Below are 24,099 nucleotides of genomic sequence, written 5' to 3'. Positions count from 1 at the left end.
TTAACAGTACTGATTTGGGAGGAAAAAGAGAAACGTCTGAGTATGTCTTAATTTCACACCAATCTCCCTTTGCCTAACATGCCAGGATCCCTTTCTGAAGTGTTACTATGGCGTACCACCCTATTCTGGCATATTGTGACTATTACTTGTGCATAATGCTCATGTACCACTATAGAGTACACACATATCGTTTTCACAGCTGGTGTAGGCAAGATGAAGATTCAGCGCTGCTAGTGTACAAGGAACAGCATATTGACATTGTTGTATTGCTAGTCTTAATAAAAAAGGTTAAAAAGACAATTGCTTAAAGTATTTCTGTAACAATCTGATATCAGCAATATGCAATTACCAGTTGTATGAGTTCCCTCTATATTATCTGAAACCATAAAGTCCTCTTTAGCAGAAGAATCTGAGATATCCTTCTTGAATTATTTTTTCCTCCTGCTCTTTGGCACTTTAGCTCCTGTCCTCCTTGTAGGGTTAGTACTTTGTACAGAGTTCCATCTTTTGTTTCCAGTATTTGGTGTGATATGTTTAAAACTTACAGAATGATGTAGCCTGCAGTAAAGACATGCATTTTATAAGTGAGAGCTTATTAGGGTCTCTAGAATCCAGATTTGCACATCGCTGAGGCTTTAAACTTGCTAAGCATTTGTTCTGAACAGTGTTAATCCTGATCTGTTCAAAGCCAAGAAAAAAGGCATTAATTAACAAATTACCCTTTAAAGAGAAAGGAAAATAACTTCTGTGAGATTGCATAACAACATATACAGCAATAAAAATAAACTTCTATTTTCCCATATGAATACTGTATATATAGTGCTACTTAGGTAAAGGCAGGGTAAATGGGTACTTTTCTGTATTTAGTATTGTAAAAAACAGGACTCTTCATTAACATGAAAATATTAAAAATAGATATCTCCTTGAAATAACATCTACAGCATTTTTCTGACAAGTTGAGCAGAGTGTTCCCAGAAAAACAAAACCAAAACCTTCTTCCATGACATCCCCTATAGCATCCTTGTGTGTGTCTGTGTGATTGAACATGATAGCTATCTTATGTACAAATTGTTCTAGACACACACCTGATGGAGTTGGCAATATGTAGCAAAGAAAGATGGCCAGCAAATGTCTCCAGAGAACTGGAAGGATCTAATTCTAAACTCTGTGAGCAATGCAAGGTCCTTATCGTTATGAAAGCACAAATGAAGAGTAAGATTAACTACCTAGTGTGAGCCAGGTGTATATGAGTAAAACTAATTAAATCATTTTTACAGAAGATAAGGGCCAGAGAAAATTACTTCTTTGTACTCAAGTGGAGAACTCAAAATGCTGGGGTTATCCTCTGGATGTTTGTGTGCATAATTTGAGAAGAGGAGGGCTTGCAGCCAGGGTTTATGCTACTTTTGAAAAATATACAGTACACGTGACGGTAGACTTTTGGTGACTTGAAGAACTAGGAGATCCTTGGCTAGAATACTTTATTATCAATTACTGTCCACGTTGATCTAAAAGTCCTATCAAGAGCTCTCTTAAGACCTGAGCTGTGCAAAGAGATCAGAGAAAAAAGAGAGGAAAATTAACAGCTTAGTAAAGTCCTCTTGAACCATATTTGAAACGGAACTAAGGATATGTTCTACAAATGTACCGTAGATCACCACTCAGATCAGCAGGTACCAATTAGTGAAGAAAAGCAGCAATTGTGTCTGATCTTTGCCCAAGAGTTCTGCTTGCCCTTGCATTCCCTTTTATGCCCATGCACTAGTTTTCACTAATTGTTCAATTAATTGCTACTGCTCATTAACAACTCTTCTGGTTATTGGTATAACAATGAAGGTATTACAACAAGATGCAAGCTCATATTTTTATGACATAAATGTACATGGGGAGAAAATGGCAAGCACTTAACACAATCTTGTAATAGAAGCAAGCTAAGGTCACATTACTTCCTCTGCCTTTAAAATGTGCAATGAAAGAGTTTGAATTATAGTTATCTAAATGACCTTAATTCTACAGTTTTCCAGCTTCGAAGTGCTTGATCTCCCTACTTAGTCTATAAAACACATGTATATGTACACATATACATACACATACACGCATATATATATGTAAGAATTCACATCAGAATGTTTCATAAGATATTCAAACATACTAATTGGCCCGTAATCTTTCCCTCCTCTTTGCATTTGAAATAATTAGAGATTTCATGTTCTGATCACTGTGAGGTGCTAATGACTTTTTTAAAAGAACATTTGTAAACAACAAAGTTAATCATATGGTACACTCTGGTTTTATAAAATTAGGGTAAGATGTTAAATAAATCTATATATTTAATACCATATTCCCCTCAAAGCTTGAGGAATCAGAGAAAATAGAATATTCAGGTGCGAAGAGGAAAAAGCCAGGCGAGTAGAAGTGTAACTAGATACTCGCAAAGAGCGTTATGGGTTTACTGCATGGCCCCATATATCAGTCTCTCAAACAAATTTTTTTCTATGCCTGCTGAATTCACAATTTCATATTTGTTTTTTTACTGTAAACTTTTTATAGCTTTATCTCATCTACTAGTAATTAATGTTCTTCACCATGTTGCTTCTAAAATGAGATTTTAAGCTCCTTGGGGAAAGATCACAAACTTGATTTTTTCTGTGTAAATCATCTAACAATCTTGTGTCCACTATAAGTTAGTGGGTAAAATATGATTCTCTAAGCCTCTGTATTCCACAGAACAGACACTTGTTAATTCATCACACATTGAACCAAATTAATTTCAAAATTTAACATCAACCCCTCAGAAAAATCTGTTTCACACAGATTTCTAGTAGCTGAATGCAATTTACTCTAAATGTTCTTAAAAAAGAGTTTCAGAAAGCCTCAGGATATTTGAAGTGCCATTGACTCCTAATGAATATGAACACAGGTAACTAACATCACTATATTTTCAGACTACCTGGCATAATTGCTGGAAAGCCAAGTAATTAAATGGTTTATTCAAGAATCCAAGGTGCCCATGAAGGTCTAAGTTGAGCTTAATGTACTATCTCCTTATTTCTTTCTACCCTTCCATAATTTTCTTCTTATTTTAGCCTTCTCAGACTCTTGCTAACCCCTTATGTTTAATAGATCCTGAAATGTCCAAAAATACATTCCTTTTCTAAATTTCATATTTTACATCAAAGCTTTATTCTGCATAATTTCTCCTCTCTTGTACTGACTAACAAACTCTCTCTATTTTTCCTAAATAGAATTACTATCCTAGAGCTAATGTTTAGTTTATATTATGAACTCTTTGAACTAGAAAGAAACTCAGTCTTTTAAGTGTTGTGGTGACTTGCAGTAGCAGTAATACAATATCCACTGACAGTCTAGGACATAACAGACGGAAGGCATCTAGGGAGAAGCAGTAAGCAGCCCTGCAGTCACTGAGAGTTCATTTCTGCCAGCCTAGCTATCACTGCACAGAACTAACCCTTCAGATTTTTGCAATGGAAAAATAAGAAACTGCTCTCCCTACAACCATGTGCACACAACTGCTTTCTTCATGGTATGCTACAAACATCAGTATCTTAGGAACATGTTTAGTAAAGTAACAACATTTCATAACTGGAAATAATGTTTCATGTATTTATTTAGTTCCATGATACGGTATTTTAAAACACTCCTGAATTTTTCAAGATAACATGTCACTACACCATTCAAGTGGGAGATTTTCAAAATGGTACCTAAATCAGCACTCCAAATTTAGGAAGCATCTATTCTAAGTTAAAAGTAAGTACACAAATGAAACCTTGTATATCGCATCTGGCATATTTGTACCTTTTCTAGTTTTTAAATATCAGTCAACATTGACAATTAAAGGATAGCAGAGGTTTTTACAAAGAGACAGTATTTAACATTAACCTAGGCCAAAAAAAACCTGCTTCATTTTTCCAGTTAGACCAATAATAAATCTTTCCTGTAAATCCTACATAATTATTTTGATACACATTTACAGAAAATGAAAACATTAACCTCTGGCAATACTTTTGACAAGGAAAATACATAATGTTCATTTTATGTAAGTATGTGAATTGTTTAATATAGAGCACGAGTATTTACTTATTAACAGTCTATGTTATTTACATTATGGAAATTTAGAATCATAGAATCATATTTGGTTATATGCATGTAATGATTGTAAGTACACAGTAAAAAAAGATGTAAAGAATCAGTGCTTCTCAGTGCTCCAATATTAAAAAAAAACCCAAGGTATCTTTTCATGGGGAAATTCATACTGCAGCTTTTTCTGAAGAACAAGCATTTAAATAGCGTGCAAGATGAAATTAGCCTAAAACCTTTATTTCCCAATAGGCAGGAAAGCCTGCATAACAGAGCCTCTCTCCAGTAGCTCCATATCTCCTTTGTGCTGGGGAGCTGAGCACTGGACCCAGTACCCCAGATGTCTCACCAGTTCTCAGCAGAGGGGAAGGGTCACCTCCCTCAGTCTGCTGGCAACACTACTCTTAATGCAGCCCAGAATACTATTTATGCCAGGTAATGCCGATCATTATCTAGAAAAGATAGTCATCAACAACTAGATAGCATTATGCATTTATAAATAAAAGTTGGCACAATGGAAAAAAAAATACAAGAAACTAATACACATCTCATGCAAAACATTTTAATGCCCTTTTCTACCTAGATATTATATTGAATGAATATTGATGGCTGTGATGATTTTGACACTGCAGGCAGCTTAGTGAATCAAGACATTTTTGAAATAGAGGACAAACACATCTTTTTACAAATGTGAGAAAATCTCTTCAGAAGCTGAGAAATTGTAAAAGGTTTAAGAAACCGATCTACAACTTACATCAACATATTGGTCTACCTCCACAGAAACACCGATTTGCAAGGAAGATATTAGCCTACCACAGTAATAGTCTGTGTGTATTACAAAAACAAACTCCTGGTTCCCTGAACATCAGTTCACAAAAAAGAAGCCTTCCGTTTTCTGCTTCTCTCATCAATTATTGTACTGGTCTTTTTAATTTAGTTTCCATAAACATACAAACGTAGCTACAGTGCTAAGACCGCTGTTGGGACAGACTTGAAATATGGACTTATCTACAAGTCACAGAAGTCACTAAAGCTCTCACGGGTTTAATACCTTTGTCGCCCATCCTCAGTGCAATCCTTTCCACTCCCGTGCCTTGGCTTCCCAATCATTATTACATGTTTTGTCCGGATACTATAGAAATTAAGAGTAGGTTCTGTGTCATAAAGTGGACAACTGGGGAGAACTCTGAGCTAGTGCCAAACAAAGTACTAATGGCAACAAGTACAGCAGAGTTGTATCAGTGTGGAGCTAATTATCTCTGCTGGGACACCCAGCTAGTCAGCATAACTGTCAGGCTATGCTACTGCAGTTGTACAGTTTTTGCAAATTAAGCTACTGTGCCTGTCCAGAACTGTACTTGCTTGGACCTCGGTGGGAGAACCACAGAGCATCATGCTGAGCTGCAAAGGCGTGCCTCAGAGCTTCTTAATGGTTCAGGAATGCTTTGAGGACATCAGAAGGAAGATGCTTTACTGCCACAAAGGATTATTACAACTTATTTTTGAATTTAAGGAGTTTTTCACAGCTTATTCTTGCAGTTTCAATCAGCTCAGATTATATCTTTATTAACAAAAGATCTGGTCCTCTCCTTCCGACGCAGCGTGCCCTGACTGAGTGCTTAAGCTTTAGAGATCAGCTTTTCCATATTTTAAAAAAGAAAATTTCTTTCAATTTTACTTATCCATATGTCTGAGCTTAAAAATACTAGGCTGAAATTTCACTAGAACAATTTGCTTGAAATGTGGAAAAAATTGCTCTACAGATTTCAGCTTTATTAGTCTGTGCTAAGGGTTCGATTTTATGAAGCCAAATAAATGGTTGGGCAGTGGTAGTTGGAATCAGAGAAAATCCTCTGTGCCCTTCAGACCTTCGAGATTAATGTTTTGACAAAGAATTCACTGCCACAAAATATATGCAAAAATATGCCAGGCATATATCCCTATACTCAAAATGAAACACTAAACACTATTAAGCTCTGGGTTAGTAGTCTTGTCCTTGAAACAGACACAAGCATGACAAATTTGAGCATCATAATTATTATACGTCAGCTACTCAAAGTTTCTTTGACTCCGGCTTCCTTTGTCATTGCAAGTATATACCTGGGCCAGTTGTCTTCCCTTTTCGTGCTCATTACTGTCATTCTGCTGCTTTGTTGCAATTTTTAAGTAATCTGTAAGTTTGAATTCAATCTCTTTTCTGTATGTTCTTTCCTATCAGCTGACATATGCAGAAGAGGAAAGATAATCATGCAAGGAGTTTAACTTATTTGTAAATAAAATACTTAGTTTGAGTTACCATTTTCATTTTTATCTAAACCATGTGACTTGGAGCATTTATTATGGCAACAACACAAACCCATAAGATTGATTTATTTTCACAGAGAGCTTATTTTAAAATGTAATATGCACTAGGTTTGTTATTTGTAGTGACTGCTGTGATTTGTGACTTAATGAAGGCAACTCCAGAAGATGAAGCAGACACTGTGTGATTGATAGTGAATTATGTCAATGTATTACTATGAAAAGAAATGTTATCCGGCTTCATGTTACATGAAATGAGATTCTGATTTTTCACTCTTACCAGTTTAGATCTCCAGTACGTTTTATCTCATGTATGTTTTAGGTATTCACAACATTTACAGGTGATATTTCAAAAAAAAGTGTAAGTAAGTAAGTGGCTAATTGACAGTATGGGATTTTCTGAAGTTATTTTCCCAAGTATTTTTAAAGTAACAACTCTATGGACAAGACTGCAGTCATATTTTTAGGCCAATTGGCCTAATAATTAAAAATATTTCAGATACATACCAGGCCACTAAACATGAACTCAGAAAGAAAAGAAATGTATTTACATCAGAAAGTCCTGTGAAAGATTTTGAAGATACTTTTATGTTAAGTGCCAACTACTTCTCTTATACTTATCATCATATACACTGCGATTATTCATAGCCTTTTAAAAGCAATCACATCAACCTGAGAAACTTCACCCTTGCCGTCAGACAGCTTTTACTGTTTCTATCATGCTTTCTGGTAGTGTACCCAATGTTTGTAACACAAAACCGTGACGTGAGTTTTATCATTTCTCGTAGTCTACCACGTACTTCACCATCCTAATCCCAGCAATGTGTTGCTTACAAATTGAGAGAACTCATCTAAAATAAACCAGCTGTTAGGAGCTCATTCTTTCTGTTTGTTTCATTTACTGTAAATGAGTTGTGCTTTTAAAAGACCTAAGGTTGACTTCCCTTCTTTATTATTTATTTCCTAATGAGCACCGAACTGGAGGCTTACATACTTTGGTATGTAAAGAGAAGCTAAGGCTCTTTCTACCTAAATTTAATGGAACAGGTAGGAGCCATAAGACATTGCATATTATTGCTTAATTGCCTGGTTGATTAACTGCTCATTATTTGCCTAAATGCTTATTTTCCATATCTCTCATTAACTGCATAATTGTTAAATTGTCATATGGCTTATACTTCGCTCATCTACTGCTCTTTCATTGCAACCTGTACACTTGTACCTCTATAATGAATTTTTTTGTTGCCTTCATTGTTCTTCTCACATCAACAGAAATCCTTAATTTTACTATTTTGCTATTCCTTTTATTTCTCTCCAAACACTGCTTCCACTTTTCTTGTCCTTTTTCTGTATTGCTATTTCCATTCAATAGAATTTCATTCAATTATGATTCCTTCTACACAGTTTTTTCTTTCCCCTACGTTTTGCTCTCCTCTGTGTTGACCAGTAGGCCTGAAATAAGCAGCCCTAAATTAAAAAGGTTATATTAGGCTGATTTAAAAATGGCTTTAAGAGTCCTTAGCTAGCCAATGTAAGAGTCAAGTAAGCTAATGTGAACTGTACAATTTATAACAAAATTAGGGTAAGGGATCTTTAGGGCTCAAGCTAAAATCATGGTTAGCATGACAAGAAGCTGGGAGATTCTCAACATGAGGTCAGTAGCAGCCCATCCAAGCTGTGCTATGATAGTGTTTTCTGTTCTTCTTAGCTCTAGAGGTCAACGTACAGACAGGTAGAGCCAAGTACTGGTTTTAACAGGTGTAGGCAACCTGCTGTATTTTCTACCTCCCCAACAAGTCCTGCCAATTTCAAATGGATAACAAAGTAAAATACAATACTTCTATCATGTTCTAGAAGGCAAGCAGGCAGTCTCTAAAGTAGCTTATGCATGCAAAATTGTCTATAGAGTGTCAGAAAACCTGCCATGAAACAGTTAAACTGGCATCCTAGGAGCAGAAAATGCTCAATTTGAGCAAGCATTGAATCCCATACAGATTAAGCCTCACAGTTCAATATCCCTGCTACTAGTTCTCTTGTTACAGATGTTATGCATATGACTAATTTCCTCAGATCTTTTCTTTGTACAGGCAGGTAAGCAAACATAACGCAATCTAACATAAAGTCTGCTTCAGTCTTGTTCTATGAATCTTTTTTCTACTGAAGTCTTTTTAGAGAAATCATTGCACTTCACAAGTCCAAAATACATTGCCAACTGAGGACTGAAACAGTGGTGGCAAGTTACATAGGTGGAATATAACCACTCTAATATTTTTTTTTTTAAATCCCATTAACTGCCATTTCATCCCCCAAATCTCTTACTATATAAATAGATGTCTGACAGCCATCCTAGCTGGTTTATGAAATCTCTGTACTCCCATAATTCCATGCTAAATCTTATCAGTACAAAATACTTGTTTACTGACTTGAACCGAGCAAACATTCTAAATTTTCCTTCTGTGGGATGTGCATGCTAGTTGCAGACACGGTTTTAAAGAAAAAAAGATATGTGCAAAACTTCTATTGTTCACACTTACCTGCCCCACTAACCACAAGGGAAATTAATTCACCTCCAGAAAATATTCATTTTGTTCCAGTCTGCCTACCTGAGCTTGTACGGATTGACAGAGGCAGACCTTGCTGAGAATTGCAATATACCACTAGGAAGTTTATTTGCAGAGAGCAGACATTTTATCAGTCTGACAATACCATTGAATTCAAAACCACAAACAATTTTAGTCTGTAACAAATTGAACATTGTGCAGACCTAAAATAGTTCTGTTTGAAAAGCCTATGCACTTTTTACCACTTGCAATAATAAAATGAAGCAGTACTCATACATCGTGGATGCTCATGTCATAGAAAGAAGAGTTTATCAGCATCTTGACCACCAGGTGTCCAAGAAGGTTTTTGTCCCTATGCTTAATAAATTATTTTAATATCTGTTCCACAAAGAATTACATGGATGTTACTTCTTGTGGCTGCAGGTACACTCTCCCATTGTATCCCCTGCAATGCCATGGAGTAAAAATTCCCACGATGCTATACCATGCTAGATATACCTACCGTACCCAGCATGGCGGGAGCATCCACAGGTATCAAGACACCCTCCAGTGAATTTTCTGGCTGTTAGACCCCAAAGGGTGATGTGGGCTGCCTGTCACACCCTGACTCTTTCACATCATATCTCACAGCCCTGTCCTCTTCTGCATAGTGCGCTTTTTTGGAAGCAACACATCACAGGCAGGACACACAGCCCACCCATGCACTGTTATGTCCTGGCAGTCACGTCCATCGGGCACCTGATGGCGGCTGCTCCCCCTTTACAGGGGAAACCTCTGTGAGACGCTCTTTCAGTGCTGCCCACAGTGCACACAGGACTGCCATCCATGAGTGGCCATTTTGAACCCATCATACCCATGTAATCTCTGAGCAGCCTCAGATTTAGATGCCCGTTTCCTCTTGTCACGTGCAAAGCAGAGACCGAGAGGCTTCACATCTGCCCCAGCCTGACAGGACATCTGTGCAGCTGAGGCAGCCTCTGGGCTTGGCACAGTGCTGTCAGGTGCAGGCAATCCTGCATGCACAGATAGGAAGCCAGGACAAAATGCCAATCCAGGAGAACATGTACCTGAGGAGAACAAGGAAATCCCCAAAGGGAATCCCCAGAATGACTGTGTGAACCAGAAGACCAGTCTGATGGGCCCATGAATCAGAAACCATTTTGAGGAAAGCCTCACGCAGTGGGGAAGGGGGATGAGGACCGCGCAGCTACCTCTGAGGCCATAACAGGCTGCAGGCAGGTGCCGTGCATCTTTCCTTTTACTCAGGTCAATGCTGTTCCATGGAAAGTTCCAAAAATCTCCAGCGACTGACTGAGAAGTGAGAAGACCAATGTTTACCCTGTGCTTCCTCCAAAACTAAGTTCTTCCCCAGCCCCACAGCCATTTTTATATCTGGTGCCAGCCATGTCACAGACCCTCACTGTGATGTGGCCACTGCTGACCTGATGTCAGTGGCAGGAGGCTGACATAGGGCCCAGCCTGTGGCTCCCCAGGGTAGCTTGCTTGAATGCATAGGGACGGAAAAACCCCACAACCCAGGCCCACTGGGAGAGGTCGACGTGCAGCAGCAGCAACGCCTTCTGTCTGTGTGGGGGCATCTCTCGCCTGGGGGCTGCCATCACCTTGCAGTCCCTCAACACCTCCCTTTGCCCCCCTCCTTGCTGGCTTTCTTCTAGGTTGCAAGGACACAAGAGATGCACAAGGGTCATGCAGTCATAGGGTGCACATTTCAACTGTATTTTATCTTCATGTGAACCACAGTATCTGGAACCGGATGTCATGCCAGGGCAGCTATGGAAGACAACAGCCCAGGCCAATACAGAGGCCTGAAGAGGCTAGATTCTAGTGATTTAACCTGTCTTTCAAGACTTACATTCTTACACTCATATCAGCAGACTTTCATAATCATTCTAGTGGTTCTGAAACAACTTTCTAAATAAACTTAATCGTCTGAACATAAAGTATTTGAACAGTTTCTTTTTTTCCTATTATGAAATATTTTTTCTCCAGTTGTTACTAACAGAATGTGAGGCTGACAATACAAACTTCTTGTTTTTTTAAATTGCGTATCAATGTTTACCATTGTAAGAAACATGCTCTGTGATGCAATCATACAGAAAATAAGTTTCTTCTTATGAAGGTGAACTTACTCAAAATGTCTGCCTAATTCCTGCACAGCTCAGCTTTTCTTCAACCATCCTGACTTTCTCATAACAACTATTTTTGGAACTGAACTTCATATTTATTAACTATGTGGCGTTGATCACTTTGCTGCTAATCTCAGGAGAGAATCAGCTGCTGCTCCCAACTATAAACGCTGCATAGCAGAATCTGGATGAAGATGTGTACCTGATGTCAGCTGCCATACCTGTTATAACCAGTAAAGTTCAGATTAGCCAGAGAGGTAGCCCTTGATAAATGTGCAGCAGGGCAGTCAGTGAAAGTATGATGACAATGCACAAAAAGAGTGTGCCTGTCCTAGTAATAGCATGTGGCTCTTCTGTTTCTTTTCAAAATTTTTTTCCAGTTTGTCTTGGATAAAAATAGATAACGTGAGGTGAATAATAGAGAATGAGAAAGTGGGAAAGCATATCATAAAGCTCACCAGAATCCAATAAAATAGAGAGATAGCATATGAAAATTGCATTAGGTTAGAATTTAAAGACAAAAATGATTGCAGAGGAGGAAGTGAACTGTAATCTTCATTTGTAATTCTAGGCCAGGAAAGTGGAAAGTTTACGACAATATATAGCTGAAATACACCAGAAGCTTGGGAGACTTTTGAGAAGAAAACTTATGAATCATAAAAGGTAAATGTTTTGCCAGTAGGTACCAAACTGTCTACAATGTATAAGAAAATAGAAGCCCAGGAATCTTCTAGGATTTTGCAAAATTGTAATAACAATGTTCATATTGATATGAATGGAGAAGGGCTACAAAAATGGCATGTGTTGCTGACACGTGCAGCAGCAGGTCATCAAGATCCTAGGACATATCTACCTGCAAATTCTCAGGACAACCAGATCTGAAATAGAGACAGTGATGAAATCCTGGCAACTCACAGAGGTGGAACAGGATAGAGAGATTAACCACTGTCATCCCGACTGGCCCCAATGAGACATATCCAAAGCCAGCACGTTCCTAAGCAGAACCCAGGAAGAGTAGGGAAGAGCTTGAAAACTGATGCCCCCTTGTCCTCCATGTTATTGCAGCAACTCTGGACAGACTGTCTGGATAAGAGTGTCTTCGTGCCCGAGTGCTTGGCAGACTGCTTACACACATCGGGGTGCTGGTGGTTATGAGATTGTGAGTGTGAGGCTGAAATCAGTTGTGCTTTAAATTAATCTTTCCGTCCTGCAAGGTATTGCACTGAGCTAACGCAACATTATCTTTTATGGGGCAATTGGGCAGTCATTATGTTTTCATAAGATTCTGAAAGATACATAGACTGCAATGAGATGTAGCTGTATGTATGTATGTATGTATGTATGCATGTATATATGTACATATGTATGTGATATGTATGCTGTAATAAACAATTCAGCGTTTATTCATGCAATTATAACTTGTGAGATGAAATGATCCATCTGTCAAACTAAAGGTCCCATCTCTAGTGCTAAAGTACAAAAGAAAACCGGCATTTCTAGGACTGGAGTGATCCTATCCTGACAGACTGTTCTAAAATAGTCCAGGCGAGTTGTAACTGCTCCAGCACAGAAATAAATCCCTCATGGTATCTTTCAGTACCACACTGTAGACAACTAAATTTAGATGTCAAAATGTAGCAAAGCAATGAAAAGCATAAATATATCTATTTAGAGCCATTCTAGATGTCCTAGAATACCCGAGATACCTGCTTAGAGCTGCCATATGTGACAGAGGATCTGTGGGAGATCTGCAAATTGACATCTTGGGATGGCAGGATACCTTAGGATATCTAAAATGCTGCTAGACACCTAACTTTAAGCAATTAAATTATTCTGTACAGAGACCATTCAGCTACCAACAGATAAATAATTGGTGTCATTTGGGAGTTTGTGGGATATTTGAGACATCCAGGCAGAGCAGAGCAGACCAATATAACACAGCATTTGTATCCAGACTGTGCTTCTCTTGGGTGGGACTCCTCACGATACTTGAAGTGATACTGCAGAGCCTATTTTCAGATACCTGAATGCTGCTCTGTGCATCTAGGTGTGTACTGTGTCTGTAGACAGAGTCAATGCAGTTCTAGGCATCACAACTGGAATTAAAATAAATATTTTTTTGCAATTTGAGATGCCTTTGCATATCTGGCTGATCCAAAAGGGCAAGCATTTTTCTAGGTCCTATGTCTTATCTGCCAGTTTCATAGAATCATAGAATCATAGAATCATTAAGGTTGGAAAAGACCTCTAAGATCATCAAGTCCAACCGTCAACCCAACACCACCATGCCCACTAAACCATGTCCCTAAGCGCCGCATCTACACGTCTTTTAAATACTTCCAGGGATGGTGACTCAACCACTTCCCTGGGCAGCCTGTTCCAATGTTTAACCACTCTTTTACTAAGGAAATTTTTCCTCATGTCCAATGAGGAAATATACATATTTCATGCATATTCATAGGACAGCTAAAGTGATCACAGGCAAGTACATAAAGCACCTGAATGCTCCGCTGTGCTTCGACACCTACATTTATTGCCTGCACCCTCAGGCTGAACTCTGCCTGAGCAGGATAAGGACAACATTGATCTAAGAGAAGTGGCAGCTGCCACCCTCTCCCCACCCTCCAGGGGATGCAGTGGCCATGTTACAGTGCGCAGCAGGTCAGTGGTGGCCATGTCACAGCTGGCACAGGGGTCACAAGGTGGTGGCTGCCCCCTGAGTGAGAGGTGCCCCTGCACAGACAGGAGCAACCACTGGTGCTGTGGCTTTTTGTCCATCTCAGTGCATTTGAGCAGGCATCAGGAGCCACAGACATGTTTTCCAGGGGAGTTGTGGGCTGGACCCCACATCAGCTCCTGCCTGGTTCGTAGTCTGGTCCCAGCCATGTGGGTTGGCACCCTCAGACAGGGAAGTATGCTGTGCCATAACACCGAGGGTTGGGGAACGGGAAGGTGCTTTACTGCCTTCATGAGGTCCAGCCCAAGATAGCACTTAACCCATCCCAGCACTCCCTGCTGCACTGCATGGGTTGTAGCAGTGGCAATGGCTATTTAAGGGTGTGACTGGTGTCTGCCCAGTCCTGCACCCACGTTCTTCTGCCCAGGACGTAGCAGAGGCTGCCTTTGCCAGGCACACTATCTTTTAATATATACCAATGCTATCTACTGCTGGCTAATCAGCAAGACTAAATACACAAGAACACACGTAGAGGTACACAAAGCACACAAAACATTTCCTGTGATGCTGTGGACCCAGACCCACCCTTCCATTGGTCCAATGTTTCCATGTCTTCATTCTACAAAGGAGCTAAATAAAAAAAAATGTACATATTTACCTTAGCAGTACTGTGACTAAACCAGAAACACGGTCTCTGGAATACTGTTTCATTTGCACACCCTACTAGATACATAGGTTGTGCGAGCAGTACATCTCTTGACCTGTGGGATAGGCATGGCTCACAGCATCTCCTCTTCTTTCCCCATCACCAACTCCAAAGGGAAAATCAGCATTTTCTGCATGTATGTGTATGTGGTAGGGGATGCGCACTGGCGAGCTTTCATGATTCTGAGCCTACCAGGTCCTTGCCATTACACAGTGTTTGGCACTGCTCTCCAAGAGCTGTTGGTGGCAGTCTTGGGAAAAAAAACATTCAGGTAGCTTTAGCCTCATGATTGCCATTAAGAGAGAGACAGCTGCTTGTTCTGTTATGAACAGGTTGCCAACCCCACAGGTGCTTTGGAGAACCTAAGAGCCAAAGCTCAGGTCCTGCTGAGACCTCACCTCATTTGTTACGAGGCCCTGTAATGGGACCTTGAGTGTTATTTCACCTTAATCCACGCCGAGGGGATTTGCGGATCTTAGTCACTCTCCCCTTCTCCTAGGTGGGACGTGACAGGCCCTAGTGGAGACTTTTGAGTATTTTGACATCCTTCTCATAGAATTGCATCTTCAGATGAGTCAGGAGCAGGCACGTGTTGGATACCAGAAAGCAACCAGCTCCAGAACAGGGATAAAGAGCAGTAAGGCAATCCATAGTCTTGTCAAGGCCAGGGTAGAGAACTTGGGCTTTCTATCCATAGAAAATTACCAGGAAAACTCTGTGTCAAAGCATACAACTATGTTAATAAACTTTGAACTCAGGCTGTGTTTGAGAGATATTAAGAGTTAATAGGGAATGTATTTAGGTTTAATGTAAAAACTGCTATTCCATGGGTCTTGAGGATGTCTGTAACACAGAAAGATTTTTTGTCTCCCCATGCCAAAGACAATGTAAAACAAAGTATTTTGCTGAACTGGTATTTTCTATTATAAACCTGTTTTGATTAATATTTTGCAGCAATATTTTTCATCAAATGTACTGAAAGATACATATATTTTAAATAAATATAATTATTTATTTAACATGTCTTAAACTGCCATACTGTCCATAATTTAGGAGGTGAATTGTGGGGAGAAACATGACTTCAGATACCTCCAGTGCCTACATGCTCCTATTTGAGTCTTGTCAGTTGACCTCATGGTAACATGAAGAGATGAGGCATGCTCCAAAGCATGACCTCGTATGGACTGGAACACGGTGGTAAAAAAGAATCATAGTAAGTAATGTTTTTACACTTCACCTTGATAAAATCCTATTTAGATGTAGAAGAGAGATTTTTAAAAACAGCCTCTGCCAAGCTTAGGACAGCAGATGCCACACTGGAAAATTGCCTAGTTGCTCTGTGAAATTTGTAGGCAATGAAGGGGAAGGCCATTGCATCAAATGAATGAGGACAGAATTACAGAGAAAATAATTTGTGGTCACTTTATTGAATTATTATATACATACAGAGTGTGGAAATTGGATTTCCCTAAACCTGCTGTACTTGAATTTGTAACTTTAACATTCTTTCAGTATATTTGTTGAAAAATATGGCTGCAAAATATTAATCAAAGCAGATTTATGATAGAAAATACTTGTTCAGGAAAACACTTTTTGGTGGATTTGCAGAACAAATATATTCCACACAAGAAGATTTCCTCAAAATGAAAAAGATATTTCAGAAAAAAATATCTAATATACATTCTAAGCAAGTATTTACATTTGTTTTTTCATTACTGTTTTACATTGTCTTGACGTATTAGTAATGGCACATAATCTGACAGGCTACAGGGTGAGAGACTATATTATAAGCAAATGAAAAAAATAAATAATATACTGTCCAAAATATTGTAGAAATTAATTATTCTGGTCACACGTAGGATAGTCAAAGGGAAATTCTGACACTGGCTCCATGGTCAACAGGATGGAGAGGTGCCTTTCAGGAAATCTTTATGAACGGAAGAGGGAGATATTCAGCAGCCCAGATCTTTTGTTTTCTTGTCTCCCTTCCAGTAAAGAAAACAGAAATACAGGAATGCTTAGTATTTGGAAATCTCTACTTTCAGCAGGTAGAGACAAGTTATAATAAAAGAACAATAATTCATGTTCATATTTGTTCTGTTTTCCAGAAAACTGTTTTTCAAAATAGATTTTCTTACAGGACCACTGATGTCAAATGAGCCCATTTATTCAGAAGCTGAATATTTTTCTTCCCTAAATTTAGAATTTTTATATTTTTCATAGCACAGAAAACACATCATAGGACTATTTTTACTTTCTATTGTGTTCAGTGGCATAACTCAAAGTAGGAGAGACAGGTGCCTACTTACTTACCATGCATCTTACCTATAGGATCTTGGTACTTGGGAAGCAAATTTGCTAAGTGGTCTTGACTTCTGTAGTTTCACATAGTAGAGCACTCACATTCCCTATGCTAAGTAGACCCCATATGACAAATGAAAAAAAAAAAAAAATTAAAAGTATGATGCAGGAATTGAAAAGTTGGATCAACTAACTTAGAATCTTATTTATGGTGCAGCTCTTGTGTCACTGTAAAGGACTATTTAGGACATTCCTGTTAGTACACTTCTAAGTAAAATCACATATATACTTAAAAAAAGCTCTTTAGTCTGCAAAACAGTTGGAGAGATAATATCTTTGGCTTAGTGGGGAAGTGGGGGTTAATTAAAAGGAAGAAAAAATTGTTCAACGACATTCCCACATAAAGAAAAGATTATAGCAGCAATGTTTATAGACAACATGGGCATGCAACTGACATTTTAAATAGTTACAGCCAGTAAAATATGCAATTTACAGCCTTTTACTTGTTAAAAAGTGCCATTCACCTTTAAAAATCCAATAGCGTATTATAAACATAATGATCAAAAAGTCCACAACTGTGATAACAACTATGGAGTAATTGAATTATTTCATACATATAAAACATTTGATCTTCCAAATTGTGGCTGAAGATGTAAACAGCTTTAGAGATCCACTTCATACCTACTAAAAGTTTTCCTGTGGTTCACCACCATCCTTAGAAAGAGACCACAGCTAGGTAGTAATAGCAGTTTATTAGGGTGACCAATCCAGCTCCAGGACAAGTCAGAACTAAATATCAATCCTATTAGCCTTATTCTCACATTAATACTACATGTGCAAACATGGAAATGAAAGAATATTTCTCTTGCAGACTAGGGTAAAGGGGGACGAAATGAATGGTCTGAGGAATAAGCAAAGTACTCAGGTCGGTGGCAGAATCAAGATCACTTACCTCAAAGGTATTCAAAAAGGGGGAAAAAAAATCCTAATAAAGATTTGTTTAGCAAGACTGCAGCATGAGAAACAGATCTCTCTCTTTTAGCTACATTGAGTCAAATATGGTTATTATATGGAAAAGTGTACAAACTAACACACTGTGCAGCTACAAGCTCAACATGGTTTGCTTCTCTCATCAATTTCAAAACGCATCCACTGCACCACATAGCTTTTCTATATGTGGAAGGCATGTTCATCTCAGGCTATGGAAAAACAACAGAAAAGGCATTAGGATTTTTATCTTCATCTTCCCTGAAATTAATTAATATAGGCTTTACTAAATATTTAAATTATTACTGGTGAATGATTTTAGTGTTAATATGTGTTTGATTAATTTGTTTTACCTACTCATCTTTACAAATGAGTTGTGATTACTATGTATGAATCAATCTCTTTTGAATATGCACTTCCAGTGCACTAAGTGGATACAGTAAGTCATCGTGAACAGCATTGCTTTTGGGGGCATTCTTTCATAATGGGTTGTAAAAGTTTTGAAATTGGTTTTCTTACTGTTATTTTTTATCATCCAACTTTCTGTCTCTCCCCACTTTCCATTTACAAATTCCCTTGGTCTGATAAAGGAAAATTTATTTGGTAACAGTCTTCAGATTGATGATAGGGCTTGTTTTGTACAAGATGACTCATTTCACCATAATGCTTTTAATTAACATCTCTGGTTCTTCGGGGGGGGAAGCAAATGTGAATCTGCCTTAGACTTCATGTACATTTTGTTTAATCAGGATCTTTTGGCAGGAAAGAGAAATGCAATTGAATTGTTAGTGGGTTGTATACACTTTGGGCTATACAGAATAATGATAAATCTTTCACACAAAGTATAAAGTTGCTGTAAACTACTTTGCATTATTTTACTTTTTCATAGACTCTCTGACTTATATAAGACACTTCACATTTTCTTTATTTATGTTGTCCCATTCATGTTGTGCCTCAGTTTAACTGAAATCCAACCTTTGGTCTGTAAACATGTATGGAAAATCATAACACTGAGTACTTTTATATGCACAATCAACAGTTTTTCAATCAACAAAACTAGATTTGTAGAGGATGATATCAACAAAATAATTCACAATAATTCACAATAGATTTAATGCATGCACTCACTGTCAAGATGCACATTTTCAAATCATCTCAAAAAACCCCCGAAGATGACAGTTGAATGTGCTAAGGCTAGAGCTATAGCAGCAAGACCGTGGGCTCTGATGGGATGGATGCACCCAAGAGTACTGAGGGAGCTGGCAGATGTCATTGCAAGGCCACTCTCTATTATCTTTGCATGATCATTGGCAATCCCAGGCAAGTGGAATCGCCACTTGCCAGTGGAATTGCAAGTGCCTGGAATACTGGGGAAAGCAAACGATCATCCTATCTTCAGGCAGGGCAGGAAGGAGGGCCCAGTGGACTAACTACAGACCAGTCAGCCTCACCTCAATCCCTGGGAAGTGGGCAGAACAACTAATTCTGGAAACCATTTCCAGGCACATGAAGGACAGGAAAGTCATCAGTAATAGTCAGCATGGATTCACAAAAGGGAAGTCATTCTTCACCAACTTGGTAAACTTCAGTGATGAAATGACTGGCCTAGTAGATGAGAGGAGAACAGTGGATATTTTCTACCTTGACTTCAGGAAGGTTTTCATAGAATGGTTTGGGTTGGAAGGGACCTTTAAAGATCACCTAGTTCCAACCCCCCTGCCATGAGCAGGGACATCTTTCACTAGATCATTTTACTCAAAACCCTGTCCAACCCAACCTTGAACACTTCCAGGAATGAGGCATCCACAACTTTTCAGGGCAACCTATTCCAGTATCTCACCACCCACATTGCAAAACATTTCTTCTTAATGTCCAATTTAAACCTACCATCTTCCAATTTAAAACCATTGTCCCTTGTCCTGTCACTACAGGCCCTGGTAAAAAGTCTCTCTCCATCTTTCTTATAAGCTCCCTTTATATATTGAAAGGCCACAATAAGGTCTCCCCATAGCTTTCTCCTCTCCAGTCTGAACAACCCCAACTCTTTCAACCTTTCTTTCACAGGAGATGTGTTCCAGCCCTCTGACCATTTTCACGGCTCTCTTCTGCATCCACTCTAACAGGTCCATGTCTTTGTTGTGCTGAGGACCCCAGAGCTGGATGCAGTACTCCAGGGGGAGTCTCACGAGAGCAGAGTAGAAGGGGAGAATCACCTCCCTCGACCTGCTGGCCACGCTTGTTTTTATGCTGCCCAGGATATGATTGGCTTTCTGGAACATTGACAGCTTATATCCAATTTTTTTTGTCCATCAGTACCCCCAAGTTGTTCTCTGCAGGTCTACTCTCAATCCATTCATCCCCCAGTCTGTACTGATATTGGGAATTGCCCCTGACCCAGGTGTAGGACCTTGCACTTGGCCTTGTTGAACTTTATGAGGCTTGCATAGGCCTACTCCTCAAACCTGTCAAGGTCCCTCTCGATGGCATCCCTTCCCTCTAGTTAATCAACTGCACCACTCAGCTTGGTGTCATCCGCAAACTTGCTGAGCGTGCACTCAATCCCACTATCTATGTCATTAACGAAGATATTAAATAGTATTGGTCCCAGCACGGACCCTGGAGGGATACTACTCATTATTGGTTTCCATTTGGACACTAACTGTTGACTGTAACTCTTTGGATGCGATGATCCAGCCAGTTTCTTATCCATCCATCCCTCTCTCTCCAATTGAGGCAAGAATGTTGTGGGGGACTGTGTCAACACTGTCTCCCATAAGATCCTCATAGAGAAGCTGCTGAAGTACAGGCTCGATGAGCAGGCAGTGAGGTGGATTGAAAACTGCCTGAAAGGCCAGGCCCAGAGGGTGGTGATCAGTGGCAGTAGCATTGTATCCCAGGGGACAATACTAGGTCCAATCTTGTTCAACATCTTCGTCAATGATCTGGATGATGGGACAGAGCATACCCTCAGCAACTTTGTTGATAACACAATACTGGGAGGAGTGGCTGATACACCAGAGGGTCATGCTGCCACCCAGAGGGATCTTGACAGGCTGGAGAAACGGGCTGACAGGAATCTCATGAAGTTCAACAAGGGCATGTGCAAAGTCCTGCCCCTGGGGAGGAGCAACCCCATGCACCAGTATATGCTGGGAGCTGCTCAGCTGGAAAGCAGCTTTGCAGAAAAGAAACTGGGGATCTTGGCGGGCACCAGGTTGAACATGAACCAGCGATGTGCCCTTGCTGCAAAGAAGGCTAACGGTGTTTTGGGCTGCATTAGGAGTGTTGCCAGCAGGTTGAGGGAGGTGATATTTCCCCTCTCCTCAGCACTGGGGAGGCCACATGTGGAGTACTGTGTCCAGCTCTGGGGTCCCCAGTACGAAGGAGATATGGAGCTACTGGAGAGATACCAGAGAAGGGCCACCACTAAGATGACTAAGGGACTGGAATAGCTCTCTTCTGGGGAAAGGCTGCAAGAGCTGGGACTGTATCCTAGAGAAAAAAGGGTTCGGGAGGATCTTATCAATGTGTACAAATACCTGGAGGGTATTTGTATAAAGAAGATGAAGTCAGGCTCTTTTCAGTGGTGCCCAGTGATAAGACAAGAGACAATGGGCACAAACTGAAACACAGGAGGTTCTGTCTGAACATAAGGAGAAATGTTTTTACTGTGAGCATGGCTGAGCAGTGGCACAGGTTGCCCGGGGAGGTTGTGGAGTCTCCATCCTTGGAGATATTCAAAAGCCATTTGGACATTGTCTTGGGCAACTCTAGGCACTAGGTGGCCCTGCTTGAGTGGGGGGGTTGGACAAGATGTCCTCCAGACGTCCCTTCCAATCTCAACCATTCTGTGATTCTGTGAAAAAAAAATTCAGAGCAATATGATCAAATCAGGATTTGGAAACAGCTGGTACAAAGGTCTCTGTATCTGTGCTACATACAGTTTGAGTGTTTAAGTTCAGAAATAGATTTAGTTTTTTAGCCCACACCAAACACCTTACCAGGCATGTGGCTTGCAACCGCTTGAAAGACCAGTCATCATCTCAGACTCTTATGTTTTCTCACAGGCTTGACAACATTTGATGTGCACTGAAGGAGCCTCTGGTTTAACTTGCTCCAGAAGGAACCCAGCTGGCACACACCAAAATTACTACAATGTGAAGTAAGATAAGGTGCATTAAGTGAAAATAACAAAGGAATTTGCTTAAAAATTTAAGTACTGCTGTTAAAAATTAAAAAAAAAAAGAAAAAAAAAAAAGAGTAATATAGACACAGCCAGTGAGCACCTCCTCACAAAGAATACAACATCAAAAAGAGTAGTGGAAAGGACTGTTGATTTTGTATTTTCTTCTATGTACAGGATTTGCCTTTATGAAAAAGGATCTTGGAGACCAAAAATAAATGAACAAAGAATTTCTTGTCCATTCAGTTATTCTTCATCCCTGTGCACTATTGCTCCACAATAAGAAGAAAAAAAAAAAAAATGTGTCTTCTGCTTCTATACAAAATTCAGCTCTTTTTTTTTTCCTGTTAAGTATGTTAGTGTAGTGAAAAGAGCAGAACTTCCTAGTATTGATACAGTTATAATCGCAATTTTTTATGTTACGTTGTAGCTCCAGTATTGCAAAAAAATAAAAATATACTGGGGTGAGTTGTATTAAAGCAGATTTCATTTTTTTTTTTAACCTAAGGCTATTACTACTATGAAGATTTTTTTATTTTTATTTTTATACGAGATTAAATCACACTCATACCACACAGGTCTACCAACTCTACTTTACAATGTAGACCAGGTGTGAGTTTACCAAAGGGAGTTTAGCAGCTAAATACCATATTTGCAAACCTTGTGTATCCAGTCACAAAATGCAATAGAGGTGGATGCATTAGAGGGATGTGCAATCCTACACACTTACACATTGCATCTGGATTTTGCCTTAATGTAGACAGGACCTCAATCTATTCTTCAGTGTCTCTGCTAAAGGAGCTGCTGGAGAACTTGAAAGTGGCTATGAAACTGATTTTGTTTTTAAAGTTTGTTTTCTCTTTCTGCGCTTTTTGAACTATTTTACTGAGTTCCACAGTATTTATTTGCATGTAGTCTCACTGAAGTTATTCAAATGATTAGTTCTAACTGTACACTATGTGTTTAAAGAAAAAAAGATCTTTCAAAATATTTGATTATGCTGCAAGGGCTTAGACCTACGAGGAAAGTGAAAAGAATTCATAATTAATTTTAAAAAATTTTCAAAATATCTTTTTTTTTTCTTTCTTGCTCGCACATATTGGAATGTGTTCCTACTATTTCAAGGGTGCCAGGGAAGTATGAACAACTGATTTTAAAAAGCCCTCTTCCATCCAGAAAAAAAATGTCATGAGAAGATATAAATTGGATTATTTATTAGTGAAATTAGTCCTGTATTTTAAGGTAACAAAGATTCCTTCTCAGGGAGCTAAGCATAACATAATTGTATCAGTGCATGAGAATATGCTCTTCAGCCAACAGAGTTCCTATTCCACCACCACAAAGGAATTATTCTTTTAAGAGATTCAAAGTCAGAGCTTTTCCCACTTCTCTCTCAGAAGCATTTCTTTTCATACTTGCCAGAGGAATAGTTGTCTCTGAAATCTCACATTGGAATAGCCAAAAGAACACAGTCACAGTCTGAAGCCTGACATGAAATTCAGTAAAAGTCTTGAGTGATTTCTTGATTTCTAATTAAACTGAGCAGATCTCTGAATCCTACAAAATTCTAAATAATAAGTCAGAACACACTGTCTTGACAGCCGGCATGCCCAAAACTGAAAGGACTGAAACCTGAGAAGTGTTTCAAGAAATATGGTTGAAGTTTTATGTTTGGAATAAATCCTTATAAGCAGTGAAGTTTATTGGTTTCAAGTTTTGCCACATACTCTGTAAAAGTTCTGTTTTGCCTTTGATACCCAAACAATTCTGTTGCCATATGCATGATTGTGTAAAGCATGTTGGTATGCTGATGACATTTATCAACAGCTCAGCTATTATCTATATTTGTACAGAACTGAATTTTATTGACTTGCAAACGAGCGGCCTAGTAACATCCATTCTTCAGATCAAACACTGTGAAAGAATTATCTTACTGTAAAATCATAGAATCATAGAATCATTAAGGTTGGAAGAGACCTCCAAGATCATCGAGTCCAACCGTCAACCCAACACCACCATGCCTACTAAACCATGTCCCTAAGCGCCTCATCTACACGTCTCTTAAATACTTCCAGGGATGGTGACTCAACCACTTCCCTGGGCAGACTGTTCCAATGTTTAACCACTCTTTCAGTAAA

This window comes from Pygoscelis adeliae, unplaced genomic scaffold (assembly GCF_000699105.1).
Source record: "Pygoscelis adeliae isolate BGI_AS28 unplaced genomic scaffold, ASM69910v1 Scaffold14, whole genome shotgun sequence".
NCBI lineage: Eukaryota > Metazoa > Chordata > Aves > Sphenisciformes > Spheniscidae > Pygoscelis > Pygoscelis adeliae.
This window is presented reverse-complemented; position numbering follows the sequence as displayed.